Raw genomic sequence first — 22474 nt, 5'->3', positions numbered from 1 at the left:
AACATGTGTAATATGAGCATAACAAATAATTGGTCTTCCCGACATTACTGGAGAACAAATAATCACATAGCACTATCAATGAAGATTAGTTTAATAGTTTATAGTTAATAGTTTAATGAGCAAAATGAGAAAAATATGTAAACCATTGCCAAGGGCCATCCCAGTCACATTCAACTAAACACTTACAGGATATTCTGGAGAGGTACCTTTTAGAAAACGTGTTATACTATCATTTTAATTAATTTATACTGTTTATTGATCCCAGTGGGGAAATTACAATGTACACTCTGTTTGTTAGAAATCACTACACACAGGCCTGAAACACACACAGACATGCCTCAGGACCTATTCATGCACAAATGGAGAGTCAGAGTGAGTGGGTTGGGGTACGGTGCCTTGCTGGCAGTGCCCAGGAACTGGCATCTCTAGATCTACCAATCCACAATCTAAAAATTTTGGTCCTGTACTGGGACTTGAACCCCCATATAATGATGAAAAACTCCAACTGGAGGAATATTGTAACACCCATTACAAACTGTCAAAGACGCAATGCAATAAAGCTGTTCTGATGTCTGTAATGGCTCCAGCACTATACAAAGACGACTCACAAGGAAGGCCTGTGTTATTCTTTAGTTAACTTATTTTCTCCTAACTTTGCATAGAGCCAAATGGTCTGGTGGCAGGAACACAAGTGAAGAAAGACAACAGCCACTCGTTAATATTTCACTTACTTATTTTAAATGAAATTTGGTCAGCAGCTGCCAAAATGGCCTCTGTAATTGGTTTCTTCCGTGAAGGAGGGCTTCTTTATAGTCAAGTCCACTGGCAGCCCAGCAACTCTTTGGATTGTTACATCATCGCTATTTAAAATGATAGGTAGGGGAGCTTCCTTCCAGTACCTCCGGCCTCCTCTGAAAGACACATGGGTATCATTTACATGGCCGCACATGTTACACAGTTGGATAATTCTGACTCCTGGTTGGAAAGCCAAGGTTTTGCTAAAGCGTCATAATCTTATGGTTGATGGGCACATTAGATACATAATTTTATTAATTTGATAATAAAAAGTGTTTGAAACGTATGCTTACTATATCTTGCCGAAAGATCTTGTACTTTTTTCAAAAGCACACTGATGGCTCTTTAGTATGGTGCTGCTGAGAGCTTGGCTGACCTGGCTTTTGTCCACCGCTGTATAACCTGTCTAAATGTGTTGTCTAGTGTTACCACTGTGCCAAGTTGTTTAACAATGTCTAAACAATTGATATATTTTGGAGTTGCTTTCGATCACACACAGCTTGGTAAGCATAAGTACATTAAACTTTCTTTACAGAGGTCCAGCTCCTGCAAAGATTAGACAGAGCAGAAAAATATCACTTCTCGGCCAAGAAGACATCTCATCTGTCATCAGAGAGGGGCACCATGTAAAACTCCCGCACATAAGAAGCAGTCAACAATAGTTGTGGAATGGAAGAATTTTAGGATTCCATTTTACAAGCGCATTTTGTGAGCATGTAGCAATGACGTGTTTCTTTTTCTTTATTGTCTTGTTTCCTGTTACTCTTGTTGTTGCCTAGTGTTGGTTTCTGGAGCCAGACATGAGAGATGGAAGAAAGGGAGATCGAATCCAGCCCAACAGAAACAGAAACCAATACGTATGCAACTGAAGTGACTGTGTGAATGTCTTTACTATTGTAATAAGGTCATGAATATAATTAACAAAGACTATTGCAAATATGTTATACTTTACAGTGCCTGCGAAAAGTGTTCGGCCTCTTGAACGCTTCGACCTTTGCCACATTTCAGCCCCTAAAACATAAAGATATAAAATCTGTAATTTTTTGTAAAGAATCAACAACAAAAGTGGGTCCCAATTATGAAGTGGAACCAAATTCATTGGCTATTTCAAAACTTCTTTAATAAATAAAAAACTTGAACAAAGCGCAAAAATTATTCAGCCCCCCTTTACTTTCAGTGCAGCAAACTCTCTCTCCAGAAGTTCAGTGAGGATCTCTGAATGATCCAATGTTGACCTAAATGACTAATGATGATAAATAGAATCCAGCTGTGTGTAATCAAGTCTCCGTATAAATGCACCTGCTCTGTGATAGTCTCAGAGGTCCGTGGTAAAGCAGAGAGCATCATGAAGAACAAGGAACACACTCAGGCAGGTCCGAGATACTGTTGTGGTGAAGTTGTAAAGCTTCGGATTTGATACAAAAAGATTCCCAAGCTTTAAAACATCCCAAGGAGCACTGTGCAAGCGATAATATTGAAATGGAAGGAGTATCAGACTCACTACAACTCTACGGTAAGATCCGGCCGTTCTTCTAAACTTTCAGCTCATACAATGAGAAGACTGATCAGAGATGCAGCTCAAGAGGCCCATGATCACTCTGGATGAACTGCAGAGATCTACAGCTGAGGTGTTGGGAGACTCTGTGGTCCATAGGGCGAACAATCAGTCGTGATACTGCACAAATCTGGCCTTTATGGAAGAGTGGTCAAGAAGAAAGCCATTTCTTAAAGATATCCATAAAAAGTGTCGCTTAAAGTTTGCCAAAAGCCACCTCGGGGAGGACACACCAAACATGTGGAAGAAGTTCGAAACAAAAAAAAAATAATGCTGTGGTCAGATGAAACTGAACACGTTTTGGCACTAATGCAAACGCTTGTTTGATACATCACACTCACCTTTTCACCTCTGAACACACCATCCCCACTGTCAAAACATGGTGGTGGCAGCATCATGGTTTGGCAAACTGCTTTTCTTAGCAGGGTTATGTGGAAGATGGTTAAAATTGATGGGAAGATGGATGGAGCCAAATACAGGACCATTCTGAAGAAAACCTGATGGAGTCTGCAAAAGACCTGAGACTTTGGGACGGAGTTTGTCTTCCAACAAGACAAATGATCCAAAACATAAAGCAAAATCTACAAATGGAATGGTTTCAAATAAACATATCCAGGTGTTAGAATGGCCAAGTCAAAGTCCAGACCTGGAATCCAAATCTTGTACAATCTGTGGAAAGAACTGAAAACTGCTGTTCACAAACGCCTTCCATCCAACCTCACTGAGCCTTCAAAGGCGAGCTGCTCTTGGTAAGGAGGAATGGGCAAAATGTCGTCTCTCGATGTGCAAACTGATAGAGACATACCCCTAAGCCACTTACATACAGCTGTAATCGTAGCAAAAGGTGGCTCACAAAGTATTAACTTAGGGGGCTTGAATAATTTTGCACCTACCTAATACTTCAGTTTTTACTTGGTTTCTAAAAGGTTTGAAATATCCAATATACTTCGCTCCACTTCTATGATTGTGTCCTCAAATTTGTTGTTGATTCTTCACAATAAATTACCAGTTTTATATCTTTATGTTTGAGGCCTGAAATGTGGCAAAAAGGCTTAAAAGTTCATGGTGCCGAATACTTTCAAGAAGGCACTGTATCCTTTCCCCATGTACAGTAATGAAATACAATCCTGTAAAACTGTGAGGGTAAAGAAGTAACAGTAGCAGTAGTAATGTCTTTCATCGTTCTCCAGACACTGTCTGTAGATGGAGAAGGGACTACATCACCAATCTGATTCAGCTCTTACAAGTTCAAGTGAGACTTCAATGTGTTGATGTAAGACTATATAGTAATTACACTCCATCTTTAAGTAACCTACTGATGTGCTTCTCTCAACATGGAAGCCTAGGTGTATTACATAGCTATGGGTGAGACAATAACAGCATATTTTTTAGGAAACTCTTCCAACTTTTTTATTAATTACCTATAGGCCCACCTATAAGCAGCTCAACTCATAATATGTTGGATTCATTTTAAGACCCAACAATTTTGGGTCATTGACTTGAAGACCCCTGTTGAAGATTCCTGTTATAAATGAAGAGTTGCTATAATGCTGCAGTACCACCAAGGCCTTCCTTATAACTTCTACAGTGTTTGGTCAGGTGTACCACAGTAATGATTTCTGGTAGGTAACTACTGAATTCCTTGTGCTGTACTTTGTAATGTATAGATCTGGAACTCGTGAGTTGTACATGGAGGATGGAACAGAGGTAGGCTGTACTCTGTCTGTTGCTGTTCTCTGATCAAGTGTCTAAATAACATTTAATAATATTTACTTGATGACCATTGTAGAATTGAGAACTCTCTGCTGAACATTGAAACAAAAACACCGTATTGGGAGAAGATGGAAAGAATCTGATTTAGACTTCCAGTCTACCCTTAAAGATGTTGACAGTGACCTCAGAGGCCAACTTATATGCAAGGCAAGAACTGAATCAAGGGAGAGAGCAGTCCCTCCTCCATCTGAAAAGAAAATATCCAGGTAAAGTGCTGTGGATAAGTTAGGGCTGGGCAATATGGAGAAATCAAATATCATGATATTTTTGACCAAATACCTAGATATCGATACCACAACGATAGTGTAGTGTTAACTATTGGTGCTTTCACAGAATATTTACACAATGAGATTTTAGATAAATGATAAAATATAATATATGATAAATAATCAGCAGTAATCGTGGATATAACGAATAAGTGGGTAAAGGCAAATAATAGAACAGTTACAACAGTCTGGTGAGTTCAGAAAAATGACATCACTTTACTGTAAATGTAGCCTTTAAAATCAGGAAAAGACACTTATGCCATTTTATGATATTACGATATCCAAAATCTAAGACAATATAATATTGATATATTGCCCAGCTCTAGGATAAGTAGATACAATAAGTAGATTTTAAGATTTGAATTTTAACTTTTCAAAGGACCATAATACAAACTAATGAATTCATTTCTTTGCATGTGTGTTTTCTAACTTTGTTTCAGATGGGCAGGGCATTGCCATTAGACTGTCCAAGCAGGTAGCCAACTCCAACAAGAGACTGAGAACTAAGCAATCAAGGAATACAACAGTATTCAGTGGCCACCGCAGATGAGCATCTTCCCTGCAAACAATTGGATTTTCAGGAAGCATGCGATCCCTCTTGGCCTGTCTACTTCTGCTCTGATGAAATCTCAAAGTCTAGTTACCTAAACCTAGTAACCCCACTGCAATCACTCTTAGTAAACCATCTGACAACCGCTTTAGTAAACTTCACAACTACCTGGCAATCATTGTCATCAACCACCTGCTAACATGAGATAGTACTTTGTTTCCCTTATGTCTTCTACTAGATTGAAGAAGATGATGTTTCAAGGAGTCTGAAAAGGCGTGGAATTGATGCCTTACATAGCGAGGACATCGGCAGCTGAGGAAAAGCACATGCTTTACAAGGAAATGAGAACTGTAACTGAACACCTCAATCAGCAGCATGCCTTTCTGTGCGTTCTGCCATCAATGACACAGAGCAGCCTGGTGCAAAAGCTGCTCTAATCCAACGTCTCAAACAGCTGGAAAGAAAGCTACATCATGCCATGGATGTTTCACCAACATGTACCAGACATTGTTCCTGCAACATGTAGTTATGTCGTCCCAGAAACCCCCTACCTGTCTCTGGACCTCCCCATGTCAAGCATACAGACCACTGGTATATGATGATGATGATGATGATGATGATGATGATGATGATAATGACAGCAACTAGCACTGTAAGCACTCATGACTAGGGCTGGTTTGCTGCTTCCTGGTTTTAATGAATAGTTTGAGCAAGCTTGTATGCTTTGCTATTTATCATTCAAAATGTCTCCTTAATTCAAGCTAACCAAAATTCAACAAACTGACAGTTTAGGTTCTGTGTGTTTTCTACTTGTAACTGATCTGGATCTAATTGATGCTGTGTTGCTGATTAGTTGATTAGTCTAACTGCAAAAAGTCCATGTTTGTTTTTCTTGAGCTCTGAACTGTCCTGCCAATGTGAACCAAAAAAAAAAATTTAAACAAGCTGTTTTTGCGACAATAAATAAACACTTTTTGTAGAAGCTGCTGTCTAAGTAACTTTTTAAAAGCGTTTGTTGTACTCAATGTATAGCCAGCTTTGGTGTTTTGAATGACCTTACACTTAACACTTAATACCATAATATATCTGTACAGTATGTTTTTCTAAGAAGGACACTTAAATAAAGTTTTTTCAGTCTTTGGTAGCAGAAGGTTTCTGATACATTGACAAAACAACACTACCCACAATGCTACGCCATAAGCAACGTCTCTGATTGTCCAATCTCGTTGTTACCATAGAAACGTTACCCCCCAAAAAAATAATGCAAGCTACCTTTTGCCTTCCCTTTCCATAGATATATATGCCTTTTCTTGCCGTTTTAAAATGTTTTTGTGCCAATCAATTGGTTTATGCTCACTATTCATCTCGTGAGCTGGTTGTCCTGGTTACAGGCTTAAAACTCTTTATATCAGCTATTTTCGCGAATGGGGGGAAAACACCTTCCGAAGCAGAGCCATTCAAAAAGTGGGTAGTCAATGTTGAGCTCTAGCTATATATCTGAAATAAACCAACATATACATTTTTTTCTTAACATAGAAACATCTAGATGCCGTGTAATTACTAGTTCGGCTTTACTTCAGATATTTGATATATTCAGTAGATATATCTTTTCAGAACCCTAGTTTACAACCCTAATTTGTAAACCAGAAGGTGAACTACAACTGTAGTTCTGATTTGTATCAAGCTACGCATGGCGTACAGGAGTTGTAGTTTTTAAAAACATTACCGCTTTTTCTTAGAATTGGAGTTGTAAATATTGAGAGATGAGGGAGAGGAGGGGGTTTAGGTGTATAGTAAACGCATCTATGTAATCATATTTCAAATATGTAATTGTTAAATTGGTTAAAATTAATTAAATTACATTTTAAGAGTATTTGACACCACCCCCAGTTGTTGACTATAATGACTTGATAGATGAGGCCAAGAGCTTTTATAACACTTGGTCCCATGTCTCTAACCCCTTTTGTTACTGAATAGCAAGCATTTAAAACATGCACCAGAGTGACATTTCAAAGGGCGGTCGTCCAAAGCAGGAGCCATGAAGAATCTTTATACTAACATATGTTACCTCCAGGACAAGACCTTTCCAACAATGTGATTTGGTTCAACTCTACAACAAAGTTTTAATTTTCTATTTCACAGACACACGCTCATCTCAGGTGTAGTTTCAGAGAGCACTTTCAAGGCTTAATATATAAACATTGTGCTTTTGTTTGTTTTTGTTTCTGACTGTGTAAACATATTTAACCACACACACACACACACACACACACACACACACACACACACAGGGAGTTTATTTCTGTTTGGGACAAACTATGGTATGCATAGGCTATTATGTTAATGCTGCTATTAGGTTGTAAAATCAAACCGTATTATTAGTGTGTTATTCAAAACCAAGAGGACACATACTGTAGCCCTAGGCCCTGTTGTATCTCTCTGTAGGCTATTTATTCCTCCATTGAAATTTTTTATTTTGAGCTTTACAAAAGGCAAATATTTAGTTTTTTCTCTTAACATTTTCCTCCTTCCAACACCTGTCACTGTGAGCAACTAAATGCTACAGCTATGTTTTGGGCAAATCTATAGCATAGCCTATTTAAGCCTAGTACTGTAAAAATCCAACCAGATGGTAGGCCTATGTAGAAATTGTTTTATGTTTCAAGAACGCTGATTTAATAGTAAGTAACATATCCCCAGCGACATATTCTTTGGAAGTATACAATCAAATGACATAAATAAAATTTTACCAATCACAGGCTATTAAACGTCTTTTTCTTAATAGAGATATAGTCTAGTGGCATTTGATGTGGGCTGCGCCCAACCGGCTGCAATTTGAAATGGGAATGGAGCCCCTCCATGGTGGACAGCTCTTAACCATGATCTCAACGCTGCCTCTAGCCTTCCGCTATCCAAACTGACGGTAATAAAATGTACTTCTCAGAATCAATGGATAATAATTAAAACGGATATCCTTAACATAAACCCGTTATATTGTTGAGTTGTCACGGACACTTTCATATTTTCTCTAAAACGTTAGAAAGAAAAAGCTTAACATTACAGTGCATAAAGAATACTTGTGAGCGGAAGTACGTCATGCAAGCCATGATGCAAGCTAGCTGGTTTCAGCCATATGTCAATGGTTTCAGCTCTCAGCTAAAGGAAGCTCCATAGCAAACCAATGAAAACAATGGTTGTCTTGTGCTAGCTGTTGGGTTGTGTTGTGTAGCGGAACTTACGCTTTCTGTATCTTTTATCTTATGTTTTTTTTCCTTTCTTTGCTGTAGCTTTTCTTCTTCTATCTTGTTGATGTATCAATTGTTGTACTTTCTATATTTTCTTTGATACTTAATGTCATGCTGCACCATTTGAAAATCCAAACCATTATTTTTAATTTATTTTTAAATTAGAAATAAAGTGTAGTCTTCCAACTGTATGCTTACGCTTTCGTTAAGTTTACTAATCCCTTTGACATAAACCCTCTTTTCAATATCAATTTTGCAAAATACCTACTAGTGACAATAAACAAGGACATTCTAACAGTCTAAGGGTAGTAGGACTGTGGAAAATAAGTTTAAGTTATGTAAAACATCAAATCATACAGTGACCCTGGGTATTGAATAGGTAAGCCAATAATGAAACTGAGAAATAGGATACCTTTTATTTCCCAACAGGTATACTCAATTCATTACAATATAACTTTAAATGTTCCCATTACTGTACGGTTTGAAAGGGACCACATTGATGGAACCAATAAAACAACAATAAAGTACAAAGAATCTTAACTAGGGTAAATTAAAATATATAAGTGTAATCCAAAGGCATGTAGAGGCAAGATTCACAAGGAGTCTATTTTTAAGAAAAATGATGAACAGGCACCTAATAAATGTTAACAGGCTTTAAATCACGCCGTCAAACTCCGGGCTGCCGCCAACCAGATAATACACATATACAACCAGACAGACATGCACCAGAGTTCAAATGAGCTTTCACTGATTTTTTCAATTCACTTCAAGCTGGACTCTTCCCACCAAACACTCCAGGGTTCTTTTTAAACGGAGTGTGTGTTTTTAGCTGATGCAGTGGGGGCCATCAACACAAAACCTCAAACTTGTGTAATGCTAGACGTAAATATTACAACAGAAAACCCCAGATTGGACAGATAGTCTAGCTAGCTGTCTGGATTTACCCTGCAGAGAACACAAAAACTACTGCCGCAACACAAAGAAACAGGAAGGGACGGACATCAGCTGAAAAGAGGGACATCCGTGGGAATTTTCGTGGTGGCAATGGACCTAGATATAGACTGCTAGAAATCAGGGTGTTTTGCATGGTGTGTTGACCCCCGGCAATGAAGGCACATGCTTCTTTTAAAACCACAGGCAGTGTGGGACCATGATTGACACACTGAGCACTGAGACCATGAACGCCACTTCTTTGCTAGCATTCTTCTTCTGGTCGTCAGAATGGATGCGGCAGACACAGCACAAATTGCCTCCATCTACCGGAAAGAAAAACATACAGAAATATTTTGGAAGTGAAACCAGTTAGTTGAAATCATTAACATATATAAAACAATGTCTCTAAGGCAGCCATTTCATTTATAAAATTTTTGCCAAATGAAAATCTCCCTAGATTTTTTAACGGGTTAAACACCAAGCAAAGTTAAATAACAATAAAATAAGTCAGAAAAGACTGTGGAGCCCAGTTGACATTTAAATTGAGCTGGTTTGACAATCAGAGGGGGCTGAGGGGGTGGGGAAATGAAAAATAATTTCTGAAAATGTTAAATCAGGGAGATAATTTAAGTAATTATTTAGTGACACATTTTATCAGGTGACCTGCACCTCAGTTTATCAATAGTTACCATGGTCAGAAAACACAAAACTGTCGTTTTTTTCTCTCATAGATAACAGGCCTGGGGCCTCATTTATAAGACTGTGCATAGATTCTATTCTGAAAGATTTTGTTTGCAAAAATTGTCCTAATAAGGTCCATGATAATCAATCAATGAATATTCCAGCCTTGAAAGGAGCCCTTTGATCACCAATCACGAAAACGGAAAAATGGAAAAAATCCCGATTCAGTGATTGTGAGATCGATGCTTCTAACAGAGGTAGAACATCCAAACTAAATCCTGTTTGGAAGCTTTAACCCTGTGTGGTGTCCATATTTTTGTTACACAAACTTAATACTTAACAGATTTAGCTCAATTACCAATGATATATACATCATTTATGGTTTATATTTGCCATTTACCCCTGTGAGATCACATTTATGATCATATGATAATTTTCGTTTTTGTATGAAAGGAAATTCAACTATTAAAAAGGTAAAAAATAGGAAACAAGATTTTGGATCATTATTGGTGCAAAACAGGTGAAAGTGCTTGAAATGTAACAATTTGGTAACTTTGTTGGAATAGCAGGTGCAGAAAGACAACATTCCCACACACAGACACCTACAATCAGACACGCCCACATTAAGACGCATTGGCCATACATGGTAGACACACACAGAGACACACACACACAGACACCACACACACACACAGCACATTTCCGGGAGAGGCAGGGGAGCAGCTGTGTGGGAGGATCCTCTGCCCCCCACCTTTGCTGGCAGCCCCTCGCCGGCTCTGCGACCGCTCTGGGTCGGTTTAGCAAGAACGGGATTGTTGGGTTCAGGAAAACCATAACTGGGTTAGGTTCGGAAACGGGCATACCATCGGAGTTCACTAAAACACTGTCTACAAAACCTTTGGGAGCATTACGCATGATCACACGTGTGGTCAAAAGGTTGCGGAAAACTGGGGAACATTTTGCCTGATGGAAATTCCTTTATAATCCGACTATTGGGAGGAATGTTGCGCGACGAAATACACTTCACCCCGCGCGTCCCCCCCACTTTTCTTGCCGCACCAACCTTTTTCTTCATAACCGTAAATGTGCTACCAAACGGGGCCCGCCCTGGCCTTTTGAATATACATGGAAATATCCCCAATTTTCATGTCAGAACCTTTGTTCTTATATTTTATTTTCAGTTGTTTCAACTTCTTTTTTTCAAATGCATTTTAGGTTCAACCAGTATTTCACCTGTAATAACATAATTGTGATTACATATTGCAGTATTGTAACCTTTTGAAATTACTTGTTTTATCTTTGCTGCTTGAAAAAGGCATTATTAGTATCAATTGGACTTCCTGGTTAAATATATATAACCACAGTTTGGACAGATACCTTCATCTTCAGTCATCACAATGGCTACATTAGTGGCTTCTGAGGACTCTCCTTCCATCTGCTGTGCACCTAAAGAACATAAAAGAAAACACAATAACATCTTTCTAGATGCAAATTTTGATTCTTAATTAAAATGTATACTGTCAATGGTTATAGTAAACATCTAAATCTAAATCTCAACAGCCAATTTAAAGTGTGAAATGATCAGGATACCAAGCTTATAGAAGCTGTTTAATGTCACTTGGATAAATATTGTATCTATATATTGTAATTTTCAAACAAGTAAATGATTTGTGCAATTGTTTTTCAAAATGTATTAAGATTGCAAGAAATACCATTTCCACACATAGCCTCAAAGATCTGTTCCACTGACTTCTTTTGGATGCAAACTGCTGTGTCTGTTGATTTAAGGACATTCAACCATGACACAAAGGTGAAAATTTCATCATATAATTTGCATCAGACATGTGGACAGTGGTCAAATATGCTGTGTAATGAGGTTGAATTACAAAAGTTACATATGTAGTGACATGTGCTTCTTAAGTTTAATGTTAAATATTCATTTAAATTTAATTACATTTTTTAATTCATATTTTGTATTGATCTCCAGCAGTTGGGAGGGTTGGTTGCCTTGCTAAAGATCACCTTTGGCAGTGCCCAGGAGGTAATAAAACAACTCAGCGTACCTTCTGCGTCCATGTGCTCGGACATTCCTCTGCTGCCATGTCAGTGGGGTTGCATTGTGTTGTATCTAATTGATATGTTTAGGAAAAAGGAAAACATGTGTAATATGAGCATAACAAATAATTGGTCTTCCCGCATTACTGGAGAACAAATAATCACATAGCACTATCAATGAAGATTAGTTTAATAGTTTATAGTTAATAGTTTAATGAGCAAAATGAGAAAAATATGTAAACCATTGCCAAGGGCCATCCCAGTCACATTCAACTAAACACTTACAGGATATTCTGGAGAGGTACCTTTTTAGAAAACGTGTTATACTATCATTTTAATTAATTTATACTGTTTATTGATCCCAGTGGGGAAATTACAATGTACACTCTGTTTGTTAGAAATCACTACACACAGGCCTGAAACACACACAGACATGCTCAGGACCTATTCATGCACAAATGGAGAGTCAGAGTGAGTGGGTTGGGGCACGGTGCCTTGCTGGCAGTGCCCAGGAACTGGCATCTCTAGATCTACCAATCCACAATCTGTACTTTGGTCCGTACTGGGACTTGAACCCCCCATAATGATGAAAACTCCAACTGAGGAATATTGTAACAATCATTACAAACTGTCAAAGACGCAAATGCAATAAAGCTGTTCTGGATGTCTGCAATGGCCCAGCACTATACAAAGACTCACATGAAGGCCTGTGTTATTCTTTAGTTAACTTATTTTCCCAACTTTGCATAGAGCCAAATGGTCTGCAGGAACACAAGTGAAGAAAGACAACAGCCACTGTTAATATCACTTACTTATTTCAAATGAAATTTGGTCAGCAGCTGCCAAAATGGCCTCTAATTGGTTTCTTCCGTAGAAGGAGGGCTTTGAGGTCAAGTCCAATGGGCAGCCCAGCAACTTTGATTGTTACATCATCGTTATTTAAAATGGATAGGTAGGGGAGCCTTCCAGTACCTCCGGCCTCCTCTGAAAGACATGGGCACACATATGCATGCACATGTTACACAGTTGGATAATTCTGACTTCCCTCCTGTTGAAAGCTAGTTTTGCTAAAGTGTCATAATCTTATGGTTGATGGGTACATTAGATACATAATTTATTAATTTGATAATAAAAAAGTGTTTGAACCGTATGCTTACTATATCTTTGGTTGAAAAGATCTTGTACTTTTTCAAAAGCACACTGATGGGCTCTTTAGTAGGTGGGGTGGCTGAGGAGCTGGCTGAGGAGCTGGCTGCAGATGTGAAAACAGACAACAATTAATTCCATAAAACTGTTTTATGTATATTTGCACTATTATGGGGCTGGAGTCCATTTCTGTGGACTTTCATACAACAAATATTACCTTTGAAATGCAGTGCAAAATTGTTCACTGTGTCCGTTGAGTCAAGGAACACAGTGGCTTTCTTGCTACTCGTTTCAAAGACCTCTAAGCTGGCCTTTTGAGTGTCAAAGATAAAATGGCAGTCTCCACCACCCGCAGCTCCAGCTTGGACACCCTTTATAATATTTAGAGAAACAAGCAAACCACAAAAATAGTAAATAATTGATTATAAACAAAATGGAGCAAAAGGTTAATTTTAATTCTAATGGACTCATAGCCGCATGTGACTACTAATGTTTCAATTGACCACCTTGATCTGAATAGACTAGCCCCCAACCAGTAAAAATTTTGTTTGAGAGGGGTGGTATAAGCCTTCGACAATCTTTTTAATGTGAGAATATTTGATGCCGATAGCCTTGTAAACACTTGAACCAACTACTTTGTTTTACAGATTAATTGTGGTCTTACAGTGTTTATTCTTTTATTTTATTTATTTTATGCTTGCCATTTCATGTTTAATAATTGCTTATAACATACATTTGGGGGATATGGTTTGAGTACGTGAATCATCGGAGGACCTGATTTAGTATACCCTGGATGTTTAAAAAATCAGATGGAATGTTTATTTGGGATGAATTCATTTGAAATTCTAAAATAATCTACAGATAAACACTTCAATTGTCTGTCACAATGTACTGCTCACATCACAATTGCCATCAATCATCCCTTACATCTAATACTATAATGATACCACTAATGCCTAGCAAAGAAAGCTTCTTTCCAAACCTCTAACTTCAGGTTCTTCAGATGCCCTTTTATTTTAAGATCTCTCATCTCAGGGCTAAGGTCCTGTGACTGCCCATGTGCCTTCAGTGCTGCGCCTCCCTTGAACATACTGCTTCTTCACATCTTCCCTCAATGTGGACCACCTACCCTTAATGTCATTCATTGTGCCTGAGAACCAAAATAGATGAACAGAAAACTTAACACCATAGAGTCAGCATCTCTTTATATAGTAAATTCATACAGAGAAAATCTGTCAATCTGTCCAACACACTGGTTCACTTGGCTTATAAAACCCTGTAACAACGCTGCAAAAAAATATAACGTTTGCAGTAGATCACCTGATGATTCTTTTCAATAGACACAGCAGTCTTACACTGAGTCTGTGAAATACTTGGCAAAACTTCTTTCTTGAAAATCTGTTTAATGACCCTTGTGAACCCCTGATGTAAACAGGGCGGCTATGTACAACAACAGTCCATTTAGTATAACAATTAAAAGCATCAATTAAATATTGTTCATCACCTTTGTTTTTGAGAATGTCCCGACAAAAAGATTGTACGGTGACAGCTCTCTTGTGTAAAGTTTTGTTTTGGGGCCCTGGCTTAGAACAAGCTTTAAAGGACCTCTTGTAGTTACCAATCCAGTTCTGAAAGAGAGAAAACAAAACAAAAAAGAAAAATATACGTTAATTAAACTGAATCCAATTAAATTATATTTATAGTATCAAATCATAACAGTTGTCTCATAACACTTTACAGATAGAGTAGGTCTAGACCACACTATAATTTCCAAATACCCAACAATTACAATAATTACCCAGCAAAGTTACGGTTGTGTGTGTGTGTGTGTGTGTGTGTGTCCGTCCATTTATAGCGTAGCAGGGCACTGAAAGGCACTGCAAGGTGTAGCAGGACGTAGCATGGCATAGCAGGACGTAGCAGGGCACTGCAGGGCGTAGCAGGATGTAACAGGGCACTTCCAGGGCATAGCAGGACGTAGCAGGGCACTTCAGGGCATAGCAGTGTGTAGTAGGGCACTTCAGGGCATAGCAGTGTGTAGCAGGGCACTGCAGGCTGTAGCTGCGTGTAACAGGACGTAGCAGGGTATAGCAGGACGTAACAGGGCACTGCAGGGCATAGCAGGGCGTTGAGCAGGACCCCAGCAGCAGCTGCAACCATGATTTAGTTGCCATCCTAATCCAAGGAAAACTGCTGGGTGAGAAAACATAAGGACTCCAGGGAATAAGCTCCCCAGAGCTAGGTTAGTAACAAGCATTTCTAGGACATGGATGCACACAGATGGAAAGAGAGAGGAGCTCAGTGTGTCAAAGGAAGGAAGTGCCCCGGCAGTCTAAAACTATAACAGCATAACTAAGAGCTGGTCCAAGGCAAACCTGAGCCAGCTATAAGGGTTGGTAGAGAAATCTGACAACTATGAAGATAAGCAGAGAAGAGAAGGGATGTTACAAAAACTTTAGATTTTTACCAGCAGTAAAGCAGAATGATGTTATATACAATTACAATAATTACCCCCAAGAGTTACTGTGTGTGTGTGTGTGTGTGTGTGTGTGTGTGTGCAAGGCGTAGCAGTGCACTGAAAGGCACTGCAAGGTGTAGCAGGACGTAGCAGGGCATAGCAGGGACGTAGCAGGGCACTGCAGGGCGCCGCAGGACGAGCAGGGCACTGCAGGGTGTAGCTGCGTTAGCAGGACGTTGCAGGGGGCGCAGCGAGACGTAACAGGGCACTGCAGGGCATAGCAGGGCGTTGAGCAGGACCCCAGCAGCAGCTGCAACCATGATTTAGTTGCCATCCTAATCCAAGGAAAACTGCTGGGTAAGAAAACATAAGGACTCCAGGGAATAAGCTCCCCAGAGCTAGGTTAGTAACAAGCATTTCTAGGACATGGATGCACACAGATGGATAGAGAGAGGAGAGAGGAGCTCAGTGTGTCAAAAGAAGGAAGTGCCCCGGCAGTCTAAAACTATAACAGCATAACTAAGAGCTGGTCCAAGGCAAACCTGAGCCAGCTATAAGGGTTGGTAGAGAAATCTGACAACTATGAAGATAAGCAGAGAAGAGAAGGGATGTTAACAAAAACTTTAGATTTTTACCAGTAGTACAGAAGAATTATGTATTTATTTGATATGTTGATTGTAAGCGTGGAATTAAAGTAAACCTTACTTCTATGACACTGGTTTCCAAACCAGTATCTGATGCAGCTCTTGATATGAGGGGGGAACCAACCCGTGTCATTCCATCCTCAAAAAATGTTTTCAAAGTTTCCCTTTGTTCTTCATTAATTTGTGTTCTCTCTTGTTTAATAATAAAGAAAAAGTTGGTCAGCAATAAATCAGTAATAAAAACAAGTGTCATTGTTAATTATGTATTTTAATATCATACTATCTTTCTCATACATACCTTTCGCTTAATGCTCCTAGATTAGCAATTGTAAGGCTTACCTCTCTGGGCCATCTTCAACCCGAAACACAAACAGAGAGAAACTTGCACATGACAGATTTGTATTAACGTTACACAGACAGACAGACAGACATACAAACATACATAGAGACAGACAGACCTATGCTTTTGGGTATTATTTTTTGAAGTTCAATGTTCAGGACAACAATGAATTTTTAGGGTAGCCTCCCTCAATGCTCACTTACAAATAAGCAACATAGACACCACAGTCTATCTATTACTAATAGACTGACAGTCATCTTATAACAAACATGGCAGGCTTAAATTCATGGATATGCATATACAATGAAACTCTGGACACCTGGAGTCCATTTGATGTATCCACAATGCTACAGGTGCAATCCTTGGTGCAACCATAAAAATACGTTTTGGGTTTGAATATTTCACTCAATAGGCGTATGATTACGTTAATGAGCAGCTACATGCAATAGGCCTTACTATTAACACTGAACAGTGTGGAAAACTACTATTTACACTGTGAACAGTGTGGAAAACTACTATTTACACTGTGAACAGTGTGGAAAACTACTTACTGTCAAGCTAATGGGGACATTTGCTAAAACAAAACATGCTAATTAGTAACGCTTTTTATGCTAACGTAACGCATGTAGGCTAATAATACAATAACGTTAGCTAACGGCAACGCAACATTATCTCATGTCAACACTAATATCACGCCATCATAAAACATTTTTTCTGTATTGTTTTCGCTTATTGACGCTTATTGACTAAATATTCACAGTTTAAAGGCTCTCATTTTAATGGTCTTACCTGTGTATACATATGCCGTTATCCAGCAGACTTCCGGTTAGCGGCGACCTGGATTGTTCTGGGATTGGATCTGGAGTCTTCTGTGTATTTATCCGTGATTAACCATGCGAATGGATGATAACAGCCTTCTGAGCCTACCAGTAGGCGCAGCAGGCCCCTACTGACCCATTTCTATGAGGCTGATAACCACTGATAACGCCCAATCAATCCAATGATAACATTCGGCGGGTGTTAGTTTCGTGTTTTCGTTGTACATGTTCTTATTTATTTTTGTATTTTTAACATGTTCAAAATAAACTAAACTAAGACAATGAAAATAAGCATTAGTTGCGGCCCTAAATCTGTGACAACAGTTGGGCTTTAGTTTTCACAGCTTGCTAATTGAACAAAAGGCCCGCCTCCGATATATAGCGGCATAGATAGATATGCAGGAACAATCCTGACCTAAGCAAAACAACATCGGTGTATGAAATCGGCTCTCCCCCCCCCACGCCCAAAACGGCACCAAAGCCAGACGATAAATGCAAGAGGGTTTTAGAGTCTGATCCTTTAATCACTTCCAATATCCAGTACCGTTGCCACCTGAACCATTATTGCATTATGCATGTTGCATTATACATGCGTGCGTGTCATGACAAAAGCCTGGCAGACTTGAGCAAATGTATTTACGCTAACGTCCCAAAGCATTTGGTTTCCTCATCCGGTTTAAGTTAAGCAGGCAGGGCTGGCATCAGCAGATTTGTAAGCCCAGTTGGGCCTCAGGTTGTCTGAAATATGTCTGCATGTATACAGATTTCCCTGTAGGTTTGTGGAAGACTTAGGGCGGCTTTCACACCTACTTCATTTGGACTTTTCATTTTGATCTGAACCAAAGTTATAGGTGTGAAACCTCCCCCGGACCAAACAGCCGAAATCTGGTCTGAACAATAGAGGTAGTCTCGGTTTAGGATCAAGCTGAACCACGGTCCGGTTCGTTTCTAGTTTGAAAGCCTTTTTTGGATGGTTCGGACTTTCGGACCAAATGCAGGAAGCTCTGGCAGGCTATCTTCGTGTTATATGGCCGGGGAATCTCCTTTTTAAGGCACAAAAGTCACTTGTCCGGGTAAAGATTTATCATTTTATCATTTTGTTGTGCGTTTTGCTAATGCAGAATTCAAACAAACCGTTGAAAGCATCCAAACTCAACAAGAAAGAAGGATCTCCAGACTCCATAATACAAAGTTATACTTTGCATGCCGGTGTGCAGAATTTGAGATTCTAAGTCAATATTTTAAAGTTTGTCATTACTTTCAGATTCCTAGTCAATATTCTGACTTACTAAGTCAATATTGAGTTATTAAGTCAATATTTTAAAGTTTGTCATTACTTTCAGATTCCTAGTCAATATTCTGACTTACTAAGTCAATATTGAGATACTAAGTTATTGAGATTCCTAGTCAATATTCTAAGTTACTACTAGGGTTGGGTACCTTTCGCATCTGAACCAATACCAGTACCGATACCGATTAAACCCAAACAAAAATAAAAACCCTCCCTCTCTCCTCCCAAACCCGTCCCTACAACCGATTAAATTGATTAATTATTCTACTTTTATTCTTGTATTTGTTTTATTTTCAACATTCACCGTTTTTTAATCGCTCTTTTAATGTTTCATGTAAAGAACTTTGAATTGCCTTGTTGCTGAAAGGCGCTGTAGAAGTAAAGTTGCCTTGCCTTTCAACCTCAGCCTGTCAGTCAGTCCCCAGGGCACAGAATCCACCGTTGTGCCTGCTCAGAGGAAGTGTAATTACCTTGAAACCATCCAGCAAATAGACAGTACCAAAGGGTGATTTAACGTCACCGCTCATTTTACACACAGTTTAACAACAAAACTAAACGCTGAGTGAACATTACTAGCTAGCTACGGTTTTCATGTTGGTTTTGAGCGGTATGCACCCCCACTAACCTGGAAAACAGTTTTAAAACAATAACATTAATACAGCGTGTCGGAGGAATACAGTGTTCTCCTGCAACGGGAGTCAGAGGCAGAGGGACCGTCACCGCAGCGTTAGCTAACGTTAGCTTCTTGTCTCATCGGGGGTCTGATAAACAGTAAATTCATCAAAGTCAGCGCGCCCAACACTATTTTCCAATAAACTGTAGCTGTCAAATTTCACGGGAGCCGTGTGAGTGCGGATTTCATGTCGCGGCTTTCGTCGCAGTTTATCGCTTATCGAGTGAAGTAGTACTCGCCCTGTTGTTTATTTGGTTGCCATGACTTCGCGAGTGATGACGTCCTGTCCCTGTTCCAGTTGCTCTGCTCACCCTAGGGGGGGGGGAGAGAGCGGATGACACATCGCTTGAGTTCAGTAGAGCACACGGCTCTACGACTTTATCACTTTTCATAAACGGCCGAAGGAACGGTGGTGCGTGGTGTACATAGCGGAAACCCTGTTGTGCGTCTGCCCTATTTCTGGAACTGCTGGGAATTTTACCGTGGCGCACCGCCACTATGCTATCAACATAGAGGAAAACACTGATGTCAACAGCACTGCGACCGCTTTCGCCTCGCCATTAATATCCTATCACGGTGAAAGGTGTCTGCGTGAAAAACTGTAACCACACTAGAAACCACTTTATCGGCATCGCCGTGACTTCAACAAAACTGCAGAGCCGACATAGTTTGCTCCGTCCGCGCCTCTGCACGCGCGTGTGTTGGACCTGCGCTCTCTGTCAACGTGCAGAGAGGACAGATAAGCTTGCGTTTACTCTCAGGTACCGAAATCAGGCACCGTTTGACTTTACGTGAACCAATACTCGGTAGTACCAACGTGATTCGGTCGGTAGCGGTAAAAGTACCGGGTTCGGTACCCAACCCTAGTTACTAAGTCAATATATTAAGATATATCTCTATAGTCAAAATTTTAAATTTTTCTCATTACTTTGAGATTCTTAGTTTATATTCTGAGATACTGAGTCAATATATTGAGATACTAACTCAATATTTTGACCAGCGGTAGTGGTGACTTGAACTTATACTACATCAAAAATAATTTTGTAGACCTAACAAATGGATCTTGCCACTGAATGTTGGTGTTCACTTTTTTTTATTTATTTATTTGTTTTTTTATATACACTTTCACTTTCTACCCGGCAGAGGCTGATTTACCGAGGGATCCTTTAAAAGGTGTAGCTACTTTACAGTTGATTATTAGCTGATATTTAATCGCGGAGCTGAGCTTTTACAATAACTGACGGACAAACGAGCAGCGTAGTAGTGACGCTACGAGACAGTGAGCCGGCCATTAAATGAGTCAGATTAACTTCATGCTTCATCCACACAAAGCACACTGCTATCGCCACGACCGGCGGCTTTATTCGGCTCGTTTTCTGTGAACATTAAGGCGGAGTTAGCAAGCTAACGTTAGCTAACTAACACCGGCCGGCTCGCCTAGGGTTTGGAATTACTGAGCGCTTTCTGTGAGTCGGCATCGATGCAGACTTCACCAAAGGGAATTACCCACAGTTCAAAGCGTCGTGTCCGGAAATTACAAAGGCAAGCAACAGCACGACACACGACCACGGAACAGACCGACCTGTTTTCCAGCTTGTAAAATAAGAGTTTGAAAAAAATTTGGAATCGGGCAGCCGTCTCCTGGGCCTCGGTCGCGTGGAAAGCGACAAACTTAAAATGAAAATTCCCAAACTGGCATGTGTCAGCAACATCTTTTGTTATTAAACGTCGCCAAAGGTAACATGTGATCTCGTGAAGTGCTGTCCCGATCCCATTTCTACCTATCTGAGCCCCATGTGGCCTCACACACTCAACTCACTCAGCACCTGAGATCAATTAAGTCTGTGTGTCTTTAGTCCTTAGTCCTCAGGGCTCCCTTTGGGATTGGGCCACTGTAACGAAAACATGAACCTTGGTTCAGACTTTGGCTGGGACTTTCAGGTGTGAAAGGCCCCTTGGGTGCACATATTTTGCAGTGGGTTAAGGGGTCCACCCTCAAGAAAAAGTGTAATTTTTCCATTAGAAAATGCAATTTCAAATTTTTGGACCAAAACTATTCCCATATCTGTGTCTAAAAACGTTGCAAAGCTAGAGCAGATAATACTAAATAAATGACATGGTTAAATGACGAAACTTGCTAAAGAAGTCCACTGGGGACCAACTGCAATCACTAGATCTGAGAAAAGTCCTTTAGTTCAATGCATTTGGCTTGGGTGGTGCGCCTTAAGCCTTTTTAACGGTAGGGAAAACCCTGATATAGGATATATGTGTTCCCACATCGGGTTCCATATTTTTGGGGCAACTCGCTGGTAGATTTTCCCCTCGCTAATTGGCCGTAATCAGCTGTGATTTAAAAAAAAATACATTAAAAAAATCCAGCAGATAAAGTGTGCCCTTGAAAGGAAAGTTAGTGGAGATTCACGGCCCTGTCACGGAGAAATGAGTCATACAGGCTTCTGTTTGCTGGAGGCTACCTTTATGAGCCACACACTGTAGGCTGCACAGTACAATCCCTGACTCATATCTATCTATCTATCTATCTATCTATCTATCTATCTATCTATCTATCTATCTATCTATCTATCTATCTATTTATTTCAATCAGGAGAGACTTTGTTACAGATATGCAAACATTTATTTGTAAGATGCAAATAACAAGTGCAAAGTAAGAAAATACATACATTTTGGATTCTAGACTCCATCGTAGAAGGGTATATACAGTTATTAGGTTTAGAGAAAACCAAACATATCCCCCAATGGAGTCTAGACACTGGTGGTGGCGACTTAAAAACCCGTAGACCGGATGAAAGAGAGGGAACAGATTTAAAACATGGTAGTCATGCTGTGATTGGCTTGAAAATACGTGCCCGATTCTGATTGGTTTACACGAACGTAACACCCACCCACCAGCTGATCAGTTTAAGAGAAGACAGTTAACGTGAACGAAGTCTCCCTGACAGAATTTACGCTGAGCTACATAAGTAGAGCTGCTGTGCAATGAATCACATTTTTGGAGGTACGGTGGCTGCTCCTATACCGATTATTAATGAAACCGATAACCGATATTTGGAACCGATATGCATATGCGGTGAAAATGAAAATTTCGGAATGTTACAAACTCCAACACAAAACTTTGTTCAACCCCTCCTGTTGTCCTAGGGTCAAATTTGACCCGTTTTCAAAGTTTCTACGTCAGAAGTATGGCTTTCTTTTCAACCAAATTTCCTAAAAATAACATGGCTGGTTCCATA

At 39.7% G+C, this 22474-nt stretch overlaps 1 protein-coding gene and 2 long non-coding RNA genes across 3 annotated transcripts in view; 1 reads left to right on the top strand and 2 right to left on the bottom strand.

Annotated features, from left to right (window-relative positions):
• The window catches only part of LOC120575636 (polypeptide N-acetylgalactosaminyltransferase 10-like), a 155736-nt gene that overhangs the window by 21004 nt on the left and 112258 nt on the right, over positions 1–22474 (top strand). The window lies entirely within an intron of this gene.
• Positions 9405–11889, bottom strand: LOC120575638. The gene is made up of 4 exons (XR_005642019.1): positions 11862–11889; positions 11511–11573; positions 11176–11244; positions 9405–9440 (listed from the first exon to the last, which is right to left on the bottom strand). It is a non-coding gene; the product is annotated as an uncharacterized LOC120575638 (long non-coding RNA).
• LOC120575641 lies at positions 11894–13319 on the bottom strand. The gene is made up of 4 exons (XR_005642021.1): positions 13217–13319; positions 13011–13105; positions 12666–12837; positions 11894–11926 (listed from the first exon to the last, which is right to left on the bottom strand). It is a non-coding gene; the product is annotated as an uncharacterized LOC120575641 (long non-coding RNA).

The sequence above is a fragment of the Perca fluviatilis genome, chromosome 16 (assembly GCF_010015445.1).
Source record: "Perca fluviatilis chromosome 16, GENO_Pfluv_1.0, whole genome shotgun sequence".
Classification (NCBI taxonomy): domain Eukaryota; kingdom Metazoa; phylum Chordata; class Actinopteri; order Perciformes; family Percidae; genus Perca; species Perca fluviatilis.
Note: the sequence above shows the minus strand (reverse complement) of the source record. Positions and strands in the feature narration are given on the sequence as shown.